Source organism: Saccopteryx bilineata, chromosome 2, assembly GCF_036850765.1.
Source record: "Saccopteryx bilineata isolate mSacBil1 chromosome 2, mSacBil1_pri_phased_curated, whole genome shotgun sequence".
In the NCBI taxonomy this organism is placed as follows: Eukaryota; Metazoa; Chordata; class Mammalia; order Chiroptera; family Emballonuridae; genus Saccopteryx; species Saccopteryx bilineata.
The window spans coordinates 169,970,913-169,991,761 of record NC_089491.1 but is presented as its reverse complement, the minus strand read 5'-3'; the positions used below and the strand labels follow the sequence as shown (position 1 = coordinate 169,991,761).

General features: G+C 47.6%; 1 protein-coding gene and 1 non-coding gene across 4 annotated transcripts in view; both read right to left on the bottom strand.

The window, feature by feature from the left end:
* Window positions 1-20,486, bottom strand: part of RNF41 (ring finger protein 41) — a 36,513-nt gene extending 16,027 nt beyond the window's left edge. Inside the window, exons 1-3 of one of the 3 annotated variants that reach the window (XM_066258435.1) lie at window positions 20,318-20,486; window positions 15,439-15,626; window positions 9,979-10,131 (exon numbers count right to left, since the gene is read on the bottom strand). The gene's annotated coding sequence lies outside the window, so the exon portion shown is untranslated. The remainder of the gene's footprint in view (window positions 1-9,978; window positions 10,132-15,438; window positions 15,627-20,317) is intronic. The other 2 variants (XM_066258434.1, XM_066258437.1) reach the window with 2 other exon arrangements.
* Window positions 7,156-7,288, bottom strand: LOC136327527 (small nucleolar RNA SNORA61). Its single transcript, XR_010729726.1, has one exon. It is a non-coding gene; the product is annotated as a small nucleolar RNA SNORA61 (small nucleolar RNA).
* Window positions 20,487-20,849: the final 363 nt, after the last annotated feature.

Sequence of the window (20,849 nt, the reverse complement as noted above, 5' to 3'; positions counted from 1 at the left end):
GAGAGAGAAGGGGGGGAGGAGCTGGAAGCATCAACTCCCATATGTGCCTTGACCAGGCAAGCCCAGGGTTTTGAACCGGTGACCTCAGCATTTCCAGGTCGACGCTTTATCCACTGTACCACCACAGGTCAGGCTACTTCTTTTTTTTATTCATTTTTTTTTTAGAGAGGAGAGGGAGAGACAGAGAGAGAGAAGGGGGGAGGAGCTAGAAGCATCAACTCCCATATGTGCCTTGACCAGGCAAACCCAGGGTTTCGAACCAGCGACCTCAGCATTTCCAGGTCGACGCTTTAGAGAAGTTTTCTAAGACTAGGTGTCACCAACGGGACAAGCATGAATTAGCTAGATAAGAGGGAGGGAGCAGACAGGCATTAGGGTTTTAGACAAAAATTAGCACAAAGGCCCTGAAGAGGGTATATGATGGGCTCAGGGGACTCTTAAGTGATTCAGAAAAAGGCTGACCTGAAGGGTGCAAGGGAAGTGATGTTGAGATAAAAGGCTGGAAGCAAGCAAGGGTTGGGCCCTTATATAGTTTGGACTCCATCCTGGTGGATATGGGAAGCCACTAAAAGACAAAAGGAATAACTAAGCCCTGGCCGGTTGGCTCAGTGGTAGAGCATTGCTTGGTATGCAGGAGTCCCGGGTTCCATTCCCGGCCAGGGCACACAGGAGAAGCGCCCATCTGCTTCTCCACTCCTCCCCCTCTCCTTCCTCTCTGTCTCTCTCTTCCCCTCCTGCAGCCAAGGCTCCGTTGGAGTAAAGTTGGCCCGGGCGCTGAGGATGGCTCTATGGCCTCTGCCTCAGGCGCTAGAATGGCTCTGGTTGCAACAGAGCGACGCCCCAGATGGGCAGAGCATCGCCCCCTGGTGGACATGCTGGGTGGATCCCGGTCGGGCACATGCGGGAGTCTGTCTGACTGACTCACCGTTTCCAACTTCAGAAAAATACAAAAAAAAAAAAAAAAAAAGATAATAAAGCATTGACCTGGAATGCTGAGGTCGTCGGTTCAAAACCCTGGGCTTGCCTAATCAAGGCACATATGGGAGTTGATGCTTCCTGCTCCACCCTCCCTTTCTCTCTTTCTCCTCTCTAAAAAATGAATAACTTTAAAAAAATACTTCAATAAAATAAATAAATCAAAACAAAAAAAAATCATTGCTGTCTTTCAAATGTACCAGGTATGAAAAGACTGGCAAGATACATTGTTAAGAGAAAAAAAACTAAGGTACAGAATGGTAAAGTATGCTACCATGAGTGCCAAAAACTATGTATGTGTATATGCTTGTATACGCACGGAACTCTCCAGAAAGCAAGAGAGGAAATTACCTATAGTGGTTGCTGCTAAGAAAGGCTAACTAAGGAACAGAGATAGGAGGAAATTTTTAATTTCCTTAATTATTCCTCTGTGCCTTTTAAAAAGATTTCCAGTGGCACAGTGGATAAAGCTTCAGTCTGGAATGCTGAGGTGGTTGGTTTGAAACCCTGGGCTTGCCAAGGAACAAATGAGAAGCAACTACTATGAGCTGAGGCTTCCCGCTCCTCTACCTCTCCCTACTCTCTCTCTCCTCTGTCTAAAATTCAGTAAATAAAATCTTTAAGAAAATAGCTTCATCAGTTGGAGGTGCAGTGGATAGAGCATCAACCTGGAATGCTGAGGACAGAGGTTCAAACCCCGAGGTCGCTGGCTTGAGGGTAAGCTCATCTGGCTTGAGCACAGGGTCACCAGCTTGAGCGTGGCATCATATACATGACCCCATGGTTGCTGACTTTAGCCCAAAGGTCAATGGCTTGAAGTCCAAGGTCGCTGGCTTGAGCCTAAGGTCACTGGCTTGACCAAGGGGTCATTGGCTCAGCTAGAGCTCCCACCCCACATCAAGGCACATATGAGAAAGCAATCAATGAATAAAGTGCCACAGCGACCTGTTGATGCTTCTCATCTCGCCCCCTTCCCGTCTGTCCCTTTCTCTCTGTGTGTGTATGTGTGTCTTGCTAAAAAAAAAAAAAAAAAGATTTCCAGTGTGTGTGTATTTACTATTAAAATAAAGAAATAGGCCCTGGCCAGTTTGCTCAGTGGTAGAGCATCGGCCTGGCGTGCAGATGTCCCGGGTTCGATTCCCGGCCAGGGCACACAGGAGAAGCGCCCATTTGCTTCTCCACCCCTCCCCCTCTCCTTCCTCTCTGTCTCTCTTCCCCTCCCGCAGCCGAGGCTCCATTGGAGCAAAGATGGCCCGGGCGCTGGGGATGGCTCCTTGGCCTCTGCCCCAGGCGATAGAGTGGCTCTGGTCGCAACAGAGCGACGCCCTGGAGGAGCAGAGCATCGCCCTGTGCCGGGTGGATCCCGGTCGGGTGCATGCGGGAGTCTGTCTGACTGTCTCTCCCCGTTTCCAGCTTCACAAAAAGGAAGGAAGGGAGGAAGGAAGGGAGGGAGGGAGGGAGGGAGGGAAGGAAGGGAGGGAAGGGAGGGAAGGGAGGGAAGGGAAGGAAGGGAAGGAAGGGAGGGAAGGGAGGGAAGGGAAGGAAGGAAGGAAGGAAGGAAGGAAGGAAGGAAGGAAGGAAGGAAGGAAGGAAGGAAGGAAGGAAGGAAGGAAGAAAGATGTGATCCTAAATTGAGATGTATTAAGATATTAAGATAAGGCCCTGGCCAGTAGGTTCAGTTGTAGTGTCAGCCTGGCGGGGTGGATGTCTGGGGTTCGATTCATGGTCAGGGCATACAGGAGAAGTGCTCATCCACTTCTCCACCCCTCCCACTCTTGCTTCTCTCTCTCATTCTCTCTCTCTCTCTCTACCCCTGCAGCTGCCATGTCTCCACTGTTTCAGCGAATTGCCCTTGGGGATACTGAGGATGGCTCCATGGGCCCTCTGCCTCAGGCATTAAAAATAGCTTGTTTCCCAGCATGGCCCCAAATAGGCAGAACATTGGCCCCAGATCGGGGTCACCAAGTGGATTCCAGTTGGGGCACATGCAAGAGTCTGTCTCTCTGCCTCCCCTCCTCTCACTGAATTAAAAAAAAAAAAGATATTAAGATAAGGCACATACAAGAGGCATCTACTCCATGTTGATGCTTCCCATTCCTCCCCCACCTTTCTTTTCTTAAAAAGATTTTATTTATTGATTTTACAGAGAGGAGAGAAAGTAAAGTTGTTGCATTAAGTTGTTCATTGCTTGTCTGTTGCTTATCATATGTCCCTTGACTGCGTAAGCCCAGGGTTTTTTTTTTTTTCATTTTTCCGAAGCTGGAAATGGGGAGGCAGTCAGACAGACTCCCGCATGCGCCCGACTGGGATCCACCTGGCATGCCCACCAGGAGGCGATGCTTTGCCCATCTGGGGCGTCGCTCTGGTGCATCCAGAGCCATTCTAGCACCTGAGGCAGAGGCCACAGAGCCATCCCCAGCGCCCGGGCCATCTTTGCTCCAATGGAGCCTCGCTGCAGGAGGGGAAGAGAGAGACAGAGAGGAAGGAGAGGGGGAGGGGTGGAGAAGCAAATGGGTGCCTCTCCTGTGTGCCCTGGCCGGGAATCGAACCTGGGACTCCTGCACGCCAGGCTGACGCTCTACCGCTGAGTCAACTGGCCAGGGCCAGCCCAGGGTTTTTAACAAGTGACTTCAGCATTCCAGGTCAATGCTTTATCTACTGCACCACCACAGGTCAGGCTACTCCCACCCTTCTCACTCTCTGTCTATGAGAAAAAACACAAAGATATATATATCTTTATATATATATATATCTTTATTATAAATATATATATGCCCTGGCAGTTGGCTTAGTAGTAGAGCATCAGCCTGGCATATGGATGTCCCATCCCAGGTTTCATTCCCTGTCAGGGCACACAGGAGAAGCAACCATCTAATTCTCCACCCCTCCCCCTTCACCTTCTCTCTCTCTCTCTCTCTTCCCTCCTCCCACAGCCCACAGCCACGGCAATTGGTTCAAGCACATCAGCCTCACATGTTAAAAATAGTTTGGTTGCGAGCATGGCCTCAATGGGCAGGGCATTACCCCAGACGGGTGTCGCCAAGTTGATCCTGGTCGGGGTGTATCTCCCCTCCAGGAAAATACCCCTCTCTATTTCCCCTCCTCTCACTTGGAAAAAGAAAAAAAAAAAGGACATGTCCTCAAAAAATTATATACCATTTTATTTTTTTTATTTTTATTTTATTTTATTTTTTTCAGGGACAGAGAGAGTCAGAGGAGGGGTAGATAGGGACAGTCAGACAGGAACGGAGAGAGATGAGAAGCATCAATCATCAGTTTTTCGTTGGGAGACCTTAGTTGTTCATTGATTGTTTTCTCATATGTGCCATGACCGCGTGCCTTCAGCAGACCAAGTAACCCCCTGCTCAAGCCAGGACCTTGGGTCCAAGCTGGTGAGCTTTTTGCTCAAACCAGATGAGCCCGCACTCAAGCTGGTGACCTCAGGGTCTCGAACCTGGGTCCTCTGCATCCCAGTCCGACGCTCTAGCCACTGCACCACCACCTGGTCAGGCTATATACCATTTTATCTAGCACTCCCACTTCTAGAAACTTAGCCTAAGGAAATAATTACACAAGGGTATAAAAACAATAGGCCTGCCTGACCAGGCAGTGGCGCAGTGGATAGAGCGTCGGACTGGGATGCAGAGGACCCGGGTTCAAGACCCCGAGATCGTCAGCTTGAGTGAGGGCTCATCTGGTTTGAGGAAAAAGCCCACCAGCTTAAACCCAAGGTTGCTGGCTCCAGCAAGGGGTTACTCGGTCTGCTGAAAGCCCGCGGTCAAGGCACATATGAGAAAGCAATCAATGAACAACTAAGGTGTTGCAACACGCAATGAAAAACTAATGATTGATGCTTCTCATCTCTCTTCGTTCCTGTCTGTCCCTGTCTATCCCTCTCTCTGACTCACTCTCTGTCTCTATAAAAAATAAATTTAAAAATTAAACAAACAAACAAACAAAAAAAAACCATAGGCCTGGCCTGTGGTGACGCAATGGATAAGGCGTGACCTGGAGTGCTGAGGTCGCCAGTTCAGGACCCTGCACTTGCCTGGTCAAGGCACTTATAAGAAGCAACTGTGAGCCCTGGCCGGTTGGCTCAGCGGTAGAGCATCGGCCTGGCGTGCAGGGGACCCGGGTTCGATTCCCGGCCAGGGCACATAGAAGAAGCGCCCATTTGCTTCTCCACCCCCTCCCTCCTTCCTCTCTGTCTCTCTCTTCCCCTCCTGCAGCCAAGGCTCCATTGGAGCAAAGATGGCCTGGGCGCTGGGGATGGCTCCTTGGCCTCTGACCCAGGCACTGGAGTGGCTCTGGTCGCGGCAGAGCGATGACCCGGAGGGGCAGAGCATCGCCCCCTGGTGGGCAGAGCTTTGCCCCTGGTGGGCGTGCCGGGTGGATCCTGGTCGGGCGCATGCGGGAGTCTGTCTGACTGTCTCTCCCCATTTCCAGCTTCAGAAAAATACAAAAAAAAAAAAAAAGAAGCAACTGTGAGTTGGTGCTTCCTATTCCTCCCTCCGCCTTCTTACCTTTCTCACTCTCTTTCTCTCTCAAATCAATAAAAAATATATATATATATATATTATATATATATATATATTATATATATATATAGCAGGTTGTTTATCTAAGCATTGTTTATAATAGCAAAAAAAAGTATCACAAGCAGCCAGAATTCCTTACATCTATAAAATGAAATACCACGTAGCAATAATGTGACTTACTATATATATATATATATATATATATATATATATATATATTCCCCTCCCATTTTTCCGAAGCTGGAAACAGGGAGGCAAGCAAACAGACTCCCTCATGCACCCAGGATCCACCTGGCATGCCCACCAGGGGGTTATGCTCTGCCCCTCTGGGGCATCGCTCTGTTGCATCCAGAGCTATTCTAGCGCCTGAGGCAGAGGCTACAGAGCCATCCTCAGCGCCCGGGCAAACTTTGCTCCAATAGAGCCTTGGCTGTGGGAGAGGAAAAGAGAGACAGAGAGGAAGGAGAGGGGGAAGGGTGGAGAAGCAGATGGGCGCTTTTCCTGTGTGCCCTGGCCAGGAATCGAACCCAGGACTCCTGTACACCAGGCCAACGCTCTACCGCTGAGCCAACCGGCCAGAGCTGTTTATTTTTTTTGTTTGTTTGTTTGTTTTTTACAGAGACAGAGAGTCAGAGAGAGGGACAGACAGACAGGAACGGAGAGAGATGAGAAGCATCAACCATCAGTTCTTCGTTGCCGACACCTTAGTTGTTCATTGATTGCTTTCTCATATGTGCCTTGACCGCAGGCCTTCAGCAGACCGAGTGACCCCGTGCTTGAGCCAGTGACCTTGGGTCCAAGCTGGTGAGCTTTGCTCAAACCAGATGAGCCCGTGCTCAAGCTGGCGACCTTGGGGTCTCGAACCTGGGTCCTCTGCATCCCAGTCTGATGCTCTATCCACTGCGACACCGCCTGGTCAGGCTATATTTGTTTATTTTTTTTAAAATACATTTATTTATATAATAAATTAGAATTTGTTATATATGCTAGAATGTAATTTTTGTTAAAAAGTATGATTATATTTAGGTATGTACACATTTATATTGGAGAGCAGCTAGAAGGATACATAGGAAGGAAGCTGTCTCTAAATAGACGTTTTTTACTTTTTATTTATTTATTTATTTAGTTTTAAGAGATAGAATCAGAGAGAGGGATAGATAGGGACAGACAGACAGGAACAGAGAAAGATGAGAAGGATCAATCATCAGTTTTTCGTTGTGGCACCTTAGTTGTTACTGAGTGCTTTCTCATATGTGCCTTGACCATGGGACTGCAGCAGACCAAATAACTCCTTGCTCAAGCCAGCGACCTTGGGTACAAGCTGGTGAGCTTTGCTCAAACCAGATGAGCCCGCGCTCAAGCTGGCGACCTCGGGGTCTCGAAACTGGGTCCTCCACATCCCAGTCCAATGCGCTATCCACTGTGCCACCGCCTGGTCAAGCTTACTTTTTATTATTATTTTTTTTTCTTTTTTTTTAAAAAAAGGGAAGACATGATCAAAGGGCAAGAAAGCCGCTGATAAATCCTTTCCAAATACAGAAATATTAGCCATCAATCACTATACCAACTGCCCAAAGATTCAAATACATCCTTCCTCCTTTTATCTCATTTTAGAGAGGATTCAAGTTCAAAGGGAATTCAACCTTGTTTGAAATCAGCCTATGTGCTAGAGAACAGACGACAAGCACTGTGAGGCCAGCTTCAGGATTACTCTTCCTCCTTTTACGACCACCAAGACCGGTATTCAGATCCGATGGGAAAGGGAACTGGAGGGTTTATTATTTTTTAAATTGAATTTATTGGGGTGACTGGTTAACAAAATTATAGTTTTCAGGTGCACAATTCTCTAAATGTAGACTTTTTTTTTTTAATTCATTTTTTAGAGAGGAGAGAGAGAGAGACAGGGAGGAAGAGCTGGAAGCATCAACTCCCATGTGTGCCAGGAAAGCCCAGGGTTTTGAACCGGCGACCTCAGCATTTACAGGTCGACTCTTTATCCACTGCATCACCACAGGTCAGGCTCTAAATGTAGACTTTTAATACTTTGAATTTCACTCAGTTTTGCTTTATTGGTTTTCCCCTACTTTTTCACAATAATCTTGCTTTTACTTATACAACTAAATAATAATGAAGCCAACTTTTATTGAGTGTTATTATATGCTAGGCACTATTCTAAGCATTTCTCATATATTAAATCATATAATTCTTACAACACTATGAGCTAGAACTATCATTATCCATATTTTATAGATGAGTAACAGATGCACAAAGGTTAACAAACTTGTCCAAAATCATACAGCTAGCAAGTGGTTTAGTCAGATTCAAACCCAGTCAGACTGACTCCAGAGCCCAAGCTTTTAACTCTAGGCTGGTCTGCCTCTCACACTAAAAAATGCAAGTTGTTAAAACAGTATACCATATTTTCTTTTTTTTTACTTTTTATTTTTTTATCCATTTTAGAGAGGAGAGGGAGAGACAGAGAGAGAGAGGAGAGACAGAGAGAAGGGGGGAGGAGCTGGAAGCATCAACTCCCATATGTGCCTTGACCAGGCAAGCCCAGGGTTTCGAACCGGCGACCTCAGCATTTCCAGGTCGACGCTTTATCCACTGCGCCACCACAGGTCAGGCAGTATACCTTATTTTCGCTCCATAAGATGCACCTGACCATAAGACACAACTAGGGTTTTGAGGAGAATAAGAAAAAAAATATTCTGAACCAAATGGTATGTTAAAATACTTAATAGAATACCGTATTTTTTGCTCTATAATATGCATGGGCATTTCCCCCTCCACTTATGGGGGGGGAAGTGTGTCCTATGGAATAAAAAATATGGTATATAATACAGTCCCATTTTTATTTATTTATTTATTTATTTATTTATTTATTTATTTTTCTTTCTTCATTTTTCTGAAGCTGGAAATAGGGAGAGACAGTCAGACAGACTCCCGCATGCGCCCGACCGGGATCCACCCGGCACGCCCACCAGGGGCGAGGCTCTGCCCACCAGGGGGCGATGCTCTGCCCATCCTGGGCGTCACCATGTTGCGACCAGAACCACTCCAGCGCCTGGGGCAGAGGCCACAGAGCCATCCCCAGCGCCCGGGCCATCTTTGCTCCAATGGAGCCTCGGCTGCGGGAGGGGAAGAGAGAGACAGAGAGGGAAAGCGTGGCAGAGGAGTGGAGAAGCAAATGGGCGCTTCTCCTGTGTGCCCTGGCCGGGAATCGAACCCGGGTCCTCCGCACGCTAGGCCGACGCTCTACCGCTGAGCCAACCGGCCAGGGCCTACAGTCCCATTTTTATAAAGACAATTAAAAAATAAAAAGTAATATATGGCCTGACCAGGCGGTGGCACAGTGGATAGAGCGTCAGACTGGGATGCGGAGGACTCAGGTTCGAGACCCCGAGGTCACCAGCTTGGCGCGGGCTCATCTGGTTTGAGCAAAGCTCACCAGCTTGGACCCAAGGTCGCTGGCTCAAGCAAAGGGTTACTTCGTCTGCTGAAGGCCCACAGTCAAGGCACATATGAGAAAGCAATCAATGAACAACTAAGGTGTGGCAATGAAAAACTGATGATTGATGCTTCTCATCTCTCTCCGTTCCTGTCTGTCTGTCCCTATCTATCCCTCTCTCTGACTCTCTCTGTCTCTGTAAAATATAAATAAATAAATAATAAAAAATTTAAAAAAGTAATATATGTGTGTGCATATCTTAAAAATCTAGATGCTGAGATTATATTTTCAATCTAGGTTATATACTTCTGCAAGGTTTAAATTTTAGTTTTTTTAATCAGTTATCCTTAGAACAAGGGGCAAAAATTAAAATAACATTACTCTAGCCTTGGCTGGTTTGCTTAGTGGTAGAATGTTGGCCTCGCGTGTGGATATCCTGGGTTCAATTTCCAGTCAGGGCCACACAGGAGAAGCAACCTTCTGCTTTTCCACCCTTCTTCCTTCTCTCTTTCTCTCTTCCCCTCCCGCAGCCATGGCTCAAATGGTTCAGGTGCATCAGCTCCGGACACTGAGGATGGCTCTGTGGAGCCTCCACCTCAGGTGCTAAAAATAGCTCAGTTGCAAGCCAGGTGAAGTTGCTGGGTGGATCCCAGTCAGGGAGCATGCAGGAGTTTGTCTATCTCCCCTACTCTCACTTAGAAAAAGAAGAAAAAAAATTTATTCTTTTTTCCCTTGTTGCTATGTAGAAAACTGGCCTAGAGTTTGTGCTGTGCTTCACTTTAACTTTTTATTTTAAATCAATGCAAACAAAAGCTGGGGGCACAGGGGAGAGGTGGAGGAAGATCTAGGGGGGATGAATGATGATGGATGAGGACTTGACTTGGGGGAATGAACACACAATCTGGTGGACAGAGATGTGTTGTAGAAATGGGCACCTGAAACCTGTATAATTATGTGAACCAGTGTCATCCCAATAAATTCTATTAGAAATAAATAAATAAATAATGCTAATACCTGACCAGGTGGTGGAGCACTGGATGGAGTGTCAGCCTTGGATGCAGAGGGCCCAGCTCAAAACCCCAAGGTTGCCGGCTTGAGCACGGGCTCACAAACTTGAGCCCAGGGTCGCTGGCTTGAGCAATGGGTCACTCGCTCTGCTGTAGCCCCCTGGTCAAGGCACATATGAGAAAGCAATCAATGAACAACTAAGGTGCTGCAACAAAAACTTGATGCTTCTCATCTATCTCTCTTCCTGTCTGTCTGCCCCTCTCACTAAAAAAAAAAAAATAATAATGCTAACAACATTGTCTTAAGGAGGAATATAAATTCTAAAAAATTTATCTTAATAGGATCTCAGAGATTCTACATCCACAAAATAAACAGCAGAGAACTTGCTTGCATTGGTGCAGAGATGTCCAAAGGATGTGGGAAGCTACCTGCAAGGGTTAAGAGCTTCAAGGTTCTCATAAGGTCAGGATTTACAAAACTACAGAGATCCTGGACATTGTTCTTTTTTAAAAATATTTTATTTTTATTCATACAGAGAGAGAAAAGAGAGAGAGAAAGAGGGAGAGAGGCGAGGGGGGGGGAGCAGGAAGCATCAACTCCCATATGTGCCTTGACCAGGCAAGCAGGGGGATTTGAACCAGCAACCTCAGCATTCCTGGTCAATGCTTTATCCATGGAGCCACCACAGGTCAGGCTGGGCATTGTTCTTTTAAATTGAACACCCACCCTATCTCCCTACCCCTGCTACTGCCCCCAACCTTATCTGCTTAGAGTCTCCTGTTTTATCTACTCTCCTATAAATGCATTCTTTTGGTGGTGCAGCTTTAATAATTAATAGGTAATTTAGATTTCCAATATGATTAGAGTATTCTCTATTTGTCACCTATGGGGAACAAATGCTGACGTGGATCTATATAACCTTGGAAGCCAGCTCCTTGCCCTGCCTTTCCCATAGGCAGAGAGTCAAGCTGATAGCCTAGATTCCTTGACTATTCTTTCTACTTTCTGTGACTTTCCACACTGCTATGTGGCTGTCAAGGGGCAAGATATCATTCAAATCTAGATGCCTCCCAAGAATTCATTGCTCACTGCCCGCGGGATGAAAGTCTTAATAAAGCTGAAACCACAAAGACCTCAAGAATCACAGCTAGTGACCACAGCCACTGGAAGCAGTTTCCTGGATATTCTCTTTGAGTTGTCAAATAGGAAAAGGTTTCACTTAAGGTGGGGAACTGAACAGAAGTAGCGCTGGGGTGTCCCTTCAGGCTTATAGTTCTGCCAGCCTCCCTGATTTGAAACTGAAAACTGCATTCCCCACCTGCTATTCTGTAGGTCAAAACCAAAGCAGGTTAATTGTGTGACTTTCCTTGCTCACTGTTACACTGGAGTCTCTCTCTTTATTCCTGGTCAGCATCATTACAGAAATGCAACAGACCCCTTCCTATATCCTTTTAATTTACTGCTGCAGTTGTTTCCTCTAGTCGATCCCTAGAGATAGCTAGGAATTTAAAAGTTTGTTCCTAAAGGAACTCAAACATTAATCCTTTTTTATTCGTGGTTTCTTTTTTTGTATTTTTTCTGAAGCTGGAAACAGGGAGGCTGTCAGACAAATTCCCGCATACGCCCGACCAGGATCCACCTGGCACGCCCACCAGGGGGCGATGCTCTGCCCATCCGGGGCGTTGCTCTGTCGCGACCAGACCCACTCTAGCACCTGAGACAGAGGCCAAGGAGCCATCCCTAGCGCCCGGGCCATCTTTGCTCCAATGGAGCCTCGGCTGCGGGAGGGGAAGAGAGAGACAGAGAGGAAGGAGAGGGGGAGGGGTGGAGAAGCAGATGGGCGCCTCTCCTGTGTGCCCAGGCCGGAAATCGAACCCGGGACTTCCACACGCCAGGCCGACACTCTACCACTGAGCCAACCGGCCAGGGCCTATTCGTGGTTTCTTGAACCCATGTTCAGGAGTGCAAACCATGCACATCCACACCCTCACTTGAAAAACACTAGATAAGAAACAGTGTTCTAGGGCCCTGGCCGGTTGGCTCAGCGATAGAGCATCGGCCCGACATGTGGAAGTTCCAGGTTCGATTCCCGGTCAGGGCACACAGGAGAAGCACCCATCTGCTTCTCCACCCTTTCCCCTCTCCTCTCTCTCTCTCTCTCTCTCTCTCTCTCTCTCTCTCTCTCGCTTCCCCTCCCACAGCCAAGGCTCCACTGGAGCAAAGTTGGCCTGGGCGCTGGGGATGGCTCCATGGCCTCTGCCTCAGGCGCTAGAATGGCTCTGGTTGCAACAGAGTGACGCCCCAGATGGGCAGAGCATCGCCCCCTGGTGAGCATGCCAGGTGGATCCCAGTCAGGCGCACGCGGGAGTCTGTCTGACTGTCTCCTGCTCCTAACTTCGGAAAAATACAAAAAAACCCCAGTATTTTAGGGTAACTGTGGATGCTGTCACCAAGTTTCAGCAAAAGCATAAGATAAAAGCCACGTAGATGTGCTGTAGTCTCCCTTCTGCTAATTTTCTTCTCTACCCTGAATATAAAAGATGTGCAGAGAAGGCTGAGGGGTCTCTAGCTTCAATTACTACAAATGAGGAAAAAACCTCTTAAGGAACTTCAATCTAGTGAAGAAATTAGTTGATAAAGGGTCTCATATGTATCCCCAAAACATTTCATGATCATCTCCCTGTCTCACAATGAAGAAATAGGTCTGGAAAAAAAGAAAACTGAGTCCAGAACTCAGAAACCTAAGTCCTAGTTTTAGCTCTATTACTGACTAAATGTGTGGCATTGGGCAAGTTACTTAAACCTCTTTGGGCCTCAGTTCCCTTACTCCACATAAAACAAGGCATTAATGGACTACATTAACTTCTTTATTTTAATTTTCATTAAGAGTTTATTTGAGGCCTGGCTGGTTGGCTCAGCGGTAGAGCGTCGGCCTGGTGTGCGGGGGACCCAGGTTCGATTCCTGGCCAGGGCACATAGGAGAAGCGCCCATTTGCTTCTCCACCCCCCTTCTCCTTCCTCTCTGTCTCTCTCTTCCCCTCCGGCAGCCGAGGCTCCATTGAAGCAAAGATGGTCCGGGTGCTGGGGATGGCTCCATGGCCTCTGCCCCAGGCGCTAGAGTGGCTCTGGTCGCGGCAGAGCGACGCCCAGGAAGGGCAGAGCATCGCCCCCTGGTGGGCAGAGCATTGCCCCTGGTGGGCGTGCCGGGTGGATCCCGGTGGGGCGCATGCGGGAGTCTGTCTGACTGTCTCTCCCAGTTTCCAGCTTCAGAAAAATACCAAAAAAAAAAAAAAAGGGTTTATTTGAGCCTGACCAGACAGTGGTGCAGTTGATAAAGCCTGGGACGCTGAGGACCCATAAAACCCCGAGGTTGCCGGCTTGATTGGAGGCTCACCAGCTTGAGTGTGGGATCATGGACATGACCCCATGGTCACTGGCTTGAGCCCAAAGCTTGCTGGCTTGAGCAACGGGTCAGTGGCTAGGCTGGAGCTCCCCAAGTCAAGGCACATATGAGAAAGCAATCAATGAACAACTAAGGTGCCACAACGAAGAATTGATGCTTCTCATCTCTCTCTCTTCCTGTCTGTCCCAGTCTGTCTGTCTCTTTCACACAAACAAAAAAAAAGTTTATTTGAGTCAAACTGATGACATATACTGGGGAGCAAGATCTCAAATACTCCCATAGACTACATAAATTCTAAGGTGCTCTAGAAGTCCTGTAAGTCTAAGATTCTGCATATAAAACAAAAATAAATAAGTTAGGGGGGAATTTTGCTATAAAAGGTGTCCTGGCTTTACTACTACCTTACTGTTCTCTTTGGGCAACTCTCTTGACTTTAAGTGAAAGGAAATATTCTCTCTTTTTTATTATTATTATTGGGTTTTTTTAAAGATTTTATTTATTCATTTAGAGAGAAGAGAGAGAAGGGGGAAGGAGCAGGAAGCATCAACTCCCATATGTACCTTGACCAGGCAAGCCCAGGGTTTCAAACTGGTCGACACTTTATCCACTGCGCCACCACAGGTTAGGCTATTATTTTTTAATGCTTTTTTAATTGATTTTAGAGAGAGCAAGAGAGACAGGAACACAATCTGTTCTTGTATGTGCTCTGACTGGGAATCAAGCTTTGGGAAGATGCTCTAACTAACTGAGCTATCTGCCCATGGCTGGAAATAGTCTCTTTTACTTAAGCAGTAGAATCCTTAGAAGGAAGTCACACCCCCTTTCACCTGTGAAATGAGAGGGGTGGGCTACATTGCCTCTAAGTTTCTGTTTAATTCTTTTTTCTTTTTTTTAATTTTTATTTATTCATTTTAGAGAGGAGAGAGAGAGGGAGAGAGAGAGAAAGAGAGAGAGAGAGAAGGGGGGAGGAGCTGGAAGCATCAACTCCCATATGTGCCTTGACCAGGCAAGCCCAGGGTTTCGAACCGGCGACCTCAGCATTCCAGGTCGATGCTTTATCCACTGCACCACCACAGGTCAGGCAGTTTCTGTTTAATTCTAAAATGCTGTGATTCATACTGGAAATTTTTTTTTTTAGCCAGAGACAAAGAGAAAGAGAGAGACAGACACAGACAGGGACAAAGAGACAGGAAGGGGGAGAGATGAGAAGCATTACCTCCTAGTTGCGGCACCTTAGTTGTTCATTGACTGCTTTCTCATATGTGCCTTGACTGGGAGGTTTTAGCTGAGCCAGTGACCCCTTGCTCAAGCCAGCATCCTTGGGCTCAAGCCAGTGACCTTGGGCTTCAAGCCAGTGACCATGGGGTCATGTCTATATTCCCGCCCTCAAGCCAGCGACCTCAGGGTTTCAAAGCTGGGTCCTCAGCGTCCCAGGCTGACGCTCTATCCACTGCACCACTGCCTGGTCAGGCTATACTGAGGATTTTAAAGTTAGGCTTCTTTAGTACATTTTAATGGACTCACTCTACAAAAGAATCCAGAGGATATACAATTCTTCAAGATTCATCCAACACCTAAAATGAGGCCTACCAAGCCTAAAGGCCAGCGAGGACCTGTCACTTGGTTGCCAGCACCAAGCAATCTTTGTGTGATCAGCCCACAGACAGCTAATGTAAGACATGAACATGCAAAGAAGAACAGATTTATGTGGACCAATCATGAAAACGTTTATGCAGAAAGGAATTTTATTCTTTTTTTTTTTTTTTTTTTTTTTTTTTTAGAGAGGAGAGGGAGAGAAAGAGAGAGAGAGAGGAGAGACAGAGAGAGAGAAGGGGGGGAGGAGCTGGAAGCATCAACTCCCATATGTGCCTTGACCAGGCAAGCCCAGGGTTTTGAACCGGGGACCTCAGCATTTCCAGGTCGACGCTTTATCCCACTGTGCCACCACAGGTCAGGCCGCAGAAAGGAATTTTAAAAAGCAGGTGAAGAGCAGAAGCAACCCAGACTGCTGGCAAAGAAGAGGGCTGAAGCCTGGATTGAGGTTCTGAATCAAGACTTTTTACCTTCCTGGCGTTGGGGGGGGGCAGGTTCCCTGTTCACAAGGCTCCAACCCCCTGATGCCTCCACTCAGTGCCACACAGGAGATGCTCCCAGTAACCCATCTTGTTAGCTATTCTCCAACTGCATCCTCCTTCCCAGGGATTAGCTCCATCGCCAAGGGGATGGATGTGATGTCACAATCAGGAGAACTCTATTAATAGAAACAAGGAAGAAAAAGTGAGTCAGGGGAACTACCTTCACATGGCAGTAAGACTGGATGGACTTGAATTTGGTGGTCGGGGGCAGAGGATGAGACAACTCCATTAAGGTTTCTGTGATAGGCAGACAGGACTCCCTCTAAGGGGCGAGATCACTGGCTAAGGGATTGAATGCATGGTCCAGGAGATTCAAACATACCTGAGAAGGGGAGAGAGAGGGACAAGAAGACACGCAGGAAAAGGGAGAGAAGTTTAAAATAGACAAAGATTCTCTTTTTTTTTGTATTTTTCTGAAGTTGGAAACGGGGAGGCAGTCAGACAGACTCCCACATGCGCCTGACCGGGATCCACCTGGCATGCCCACCAGGGGGTGATGCTCTGCCCATCTGGGGCGTCGCTCTGTTGCAACCAGAGCCATTCTAGCGCCTGAGGCAGAGGCCATGGAGCCATTCTCAGTGCCTGGGCCAACCCTGCTCCAATGGAGTCCTGGCTGTGGGAGGGGAAGAGAGAGACAGAGATGAAGGAGAGGGGGAGGAGTGGAGAAGCATATGGGCGCTTCTCCTGTGTGCCCTGGCCAGTAATCGAACACGGACTCAAACCCAGGACTCCTGCACGCCAGGCCGACACTCAACCACTGAGCAAACCGGCCAGGGCCTGACAAAGATTCTTTTATTCTGTGCACACAACTACCAGTAATGTCAATGATTCTAAATTTGTAGCTACACAATGTCTAAATCCATACCTTACATTCACAGAATGGTGCTTTCATGTTTCCAAAGTGCTTTCATATAAATTAATTCATGTAAAAAGAATTCTAGTCCTATCCTCCAATTGGGAAATACTATTTCATAAGGAGAAGAATGTTGGTACAGGTGGAATTCAACTTCCCAAGTGAGAACATATTCCTGAGGGAATCAGGCTCTTCTAAAAAAAAATGAGGCAATGAATTGGATAATTCTGGGGTGGGTAACTAAGAAGACTAGCAGTAGCAGTATGATTAGGCTGACCATACACATTATTTTTTTTTTTAAGTGAGAGAAGGGAAGATAGACTCCTGCATGCGCACCAACTGGGATCTTACCCAGCAACTTCATCTAGGGCCAGTGCTCAAATCAACCTAGCATCTGAGGCCAATGCTTGGACCAACTGTGCTATCCACAGCACTCAAGAGCCGACACTGGAACCATCTGAGCCACTGGCTGCGGGAGGGGAAGAGGGAGAAAGGGGAAGAGAACAGGGAGAGAAGCAGACAGTTCTCTTGTGCGCCCTGACCTGGAATCCAACCCGGGACATCCAAACACTGGGCCGACACTCTATCCACTGAACAAACCAGCCAGGGCCCAGACACTCATTATTAAAAGGATAGAACCAAGTAGAGGGAGACAAGTTTTCAGATGAACAGTGCTACGAGATCTATTCAACGCTATGGGGGAGAATAGCAACCGTTCAAACTCACATGTCTATTAATAGATTAAGGGCTATGTTAGGAAGGAGTAGGATGATGATGATTTTTATACCTAAAACAGAGACCACTGGCCCTGGCAGATTGGCTCAGTGGTAGAGCATCGGCCTGGCATGTAGGAGTCCCGGGTTCAATTCCCGGCCTGGGCACACAGGAGAAGCACCACCCATCTGCTTCTCCACCCCTCCCCCTCTCCTTCCTCTCTGTCTCTTTCTTCCCCTCCCGCAGCCAAGGCTCCACTGGAGCAAAGTTGGCCCGGGCACTGAGGATGGCTCCATGGCCTCTGCCTCAGGCGCTAGAAAGGCTCTGGTCGCAACAGAGAAACACCCTAGATGGGCAGAGCATCCCCCCATGGTGGGCATGCCGGGTGGATCCAGGTCAGGCGCATGCGGAGTCTGTCTGACTGCCTCCCCGTTCCCAGCTTCAGAAAAATACAAAAAATAAATAAATAAATAAATAAATAAGAGACCACTGCCTGACCTATGGTGATGCAGTGGATAAAGTGTCAACTGCAATCCTGAGGTTGCCGGTTTGAAACCTGGGCTTGCCTGGTAGAGACATGTATGAGAAGAACTCCTACAAGTTGATGCTTCCCTCTCCTCCTTGGTTCTTCTTTTTCTCTCTACAATCAATCAATAAAACCTTAAAAAAAAAAAAAGAAATAAAGAAGCCTGACTAGTCATGGCACGGTGGATAGAGCATCAACCTGGGACACTAAGGTCCCAGATTCAAAATCCCGAGATCACCGGCTTGAGTGTGGGCTCATCTGCCTTGATCATGGAGTGTGGTGGGATCATCAACATGATCCCATAGTCATTGGCTTATGCTCAAAGGTCACTGGCTGAGCCCAAAGGTCGCTGACTTGAAGCCCAAGGTCATTGGCTTGAGCAAGGGGTCACTGGCTCAGCTTGAGCCCCCCACCCGTCAAGGCACATGTGAGAAACTAATCAATGAACTGAAGTGCCGCAACTACAAGTTGATACTTCTCATCTTTCTCCCTGTCTGTCTCTCACAAAATAAAACCAAAAAAAACAAAACAAGTACCTTCAAAAATTTTTGGTTTTTTTATTATTATTTATTGATTGATATTTATTTTTAAAAATTTATTGATTTTAGAGAGGAAGAGAGAGAGATAAAACATTGATCTGGCCTGTGGAGGCGCAGTGGATAAAGCCTTGACCTGGAACGCTAAGGTCGCTGGTTCGAAACCCTGGGCTTGCCTGGTCAAGGAACATATGGGAGTTGATGCTTCCTGCTCCTCCCTACCTTCTCATTTCCTATTCTCTCTCCTCTCTAAATTTAATAAATAAAATCTTTAAAAACAAAACATTGATTTGCTCCTGCATGTCCCCTGACAAGAGATCAAACCTGCAACCTTGGCATACGGGGATGACATCAACCAACTGAGCAATCCAGCCAGGGCTATTGATTGATTTTAGAGAGAAAGAAAGAGAGTGTAGCATTGATTTGTTTCACTTAGTTGTGCATTCATTAGTTGCTTCCGCTATCTGCCCTGACCAGGAATCCAATCCACATCCTTGTTGTTTCAGGGCCATGCTCTAAGCTAACCTGCCAGCGCCATTTCATCTTCTGTGTCTGGTACACATACCAATTAGCTTACTATGCTCATCAGCCACACCTTTAGTGTGCTATTTTTAAACTAATCAGAGATAAAAGTGCAAGGCCAGACCACACTTTCTTTTCCCTGTGATTGGGGGATGGGAGTAAGTTGATATGTTCCTCCACATCCAAAATACAGAGGAGGGTATAATGCTTCTTCCATTATGACTAACTACACTTGTTTCCCAATACCCTGGCATATGCCCCTGTACCTCAAAAAATGCTCCCAGGAACCAGTTCTGTTGGCTCTGCTCAGTCATCTTCTAGTGACAAGTTCCAGACTCAGAAAGCAAATAGTTGCCCATGCTGGGAAAATCAATCCTACTTTGATGCAGCCTTGGCCAGAACAAAACAGGATTTTTCAAATGAGAGGAGGACCAGAAGTCAAAAGATTTGACTTCTGTATGACTTTTGCCAACTGTATGACTTTTAGCCATACTGTATGACTTTTAGCAAGCCATGTAACCCTTCTGTAAAGTAGTGAAAATGATTACCTGCCTTATCTACTTTAAATAACATAATAGATGTGAAAGCATACTGAATCTGCTATTCTCGGGGTAAGATATTTGTAGTAATAGACTGCAAAATAGATTTAGAGTACTGAGGACTATTGAGCAAATGCTTGAAAGAAGCTTCTTCTTTTCAATTACTGGGAACCAGGCCCAGCCACAAAGTCAGCTGGACACACGGGGTAGTAACATTATTGCATCACTCAAATTCCCTACCACTAGTCTACTCCATTCCTATTTGGGAGAAAACCATCAGCCAGCAAGACTATCAGCCTCGACCTATTGTCAGATTCTAAAACCACCTGTATAGGAAAGGATTAGACTATCATCTCAGCCCAGTCCCCAAGAACTGTGGCTCAGTGGTTTCATTAACAGCTACATTTGCTATTAGGTGGAATGAAGTCAGTTTCTGAATGGGGACAATGTCTGTCAGTCCCTGAGGCTAAACCACCTCACCCCTCTTAGCCTTCTGCTCCTTCTTCAGCCCCCTCATCCCCACTCTTCATTTTTTCCTGTGTCCTACGTTGGAGAAGGCTTTCCGGTGTGCGAAGCCTGAGAAGAGGGCTTGGCCGCAAACCCAGGGCAGGGATGTAAGGAATGTGAGATTCCTTCATGGAGGGGTGGGAGGGGGCGAGAGGGAAAGGAATGGAGGAGGAAGACAAGGCTGCCAAAGACAAGGCAGGGGAGAGGAGCCAAGTTATGGCGCTTCGAGGGCGGGGGTTCTGGTTCCACCACCCCTGCCCAGGCTGGCCCCCAGAACGTTCTCTTCTCCTCCCAGCCCGTCAATCATTGACCATTTAAACACCACGTTGTTGCCCAGGTCCCCTCCTCTCTGTCCTCCAGCCCGCCCAGGCCCCCCCCCCCTCACTTTTTAAGGTTCTAATGAAACTCCCCCACAACCCACCTTCTTGCTCCCCTTTCTCACCTCCCGACTCCTCCCTATTGCTGCTCCCTTCCTCCATTTTTCATCTTTATTCTCATCCCTTATCCTGACCTCCAATATCTCGAACCCCAGCCCCAATACCCCTGAGACATCACCCCCACCCTTCCCACACCCTCTTTAGGTGGGAGCCCGCGCAGGCGCAGTACGCACCGCCCTGGAAGCGGTCTGGACTCTCCGTACTCCAGCCCGGCTGGAGCTGAGGCCGCAGCGGCCGCGGTACAACCCCTGCGCCGTATCCTAGCCTTTCCCAGGAGGGGAAGGGTAAGGGAAGGAGAGGGAGGAAGGTTCCGACCACTCGCCGCTGTGTGAGACAGCCCCTTGCCCCGCCCACCGCTGCTACGCAACCTGGCGGAAGCTCGTCACCAAGCCCCGCCTCTTTGTTTTAACTCAGCCCTAGACTAGAATCTAGGAGCGGCCAACCAAGACTAGGGGAAGGCTAGCCAGGCCTCCGCTGCAGACCGGAAGTCTTTGTGTCTCCACGAGACCTTTTTGGTCATTAGAGAGGGCGAACTCTGTATTTCCCAGTTGGAGCTTCAGGGGCGGGTCTCGAGGTTGACTACCCAGGAAGGAAAGACTTCGCTTTGATGGGACGCACGTGTCCCGTGCCCTAAAGCTAATGCGGAGTGGTGGCGAGATTGTCTCTAGTGGGCTGGCCTGCGGTGTGACCTGCTCTCCGCTTGGC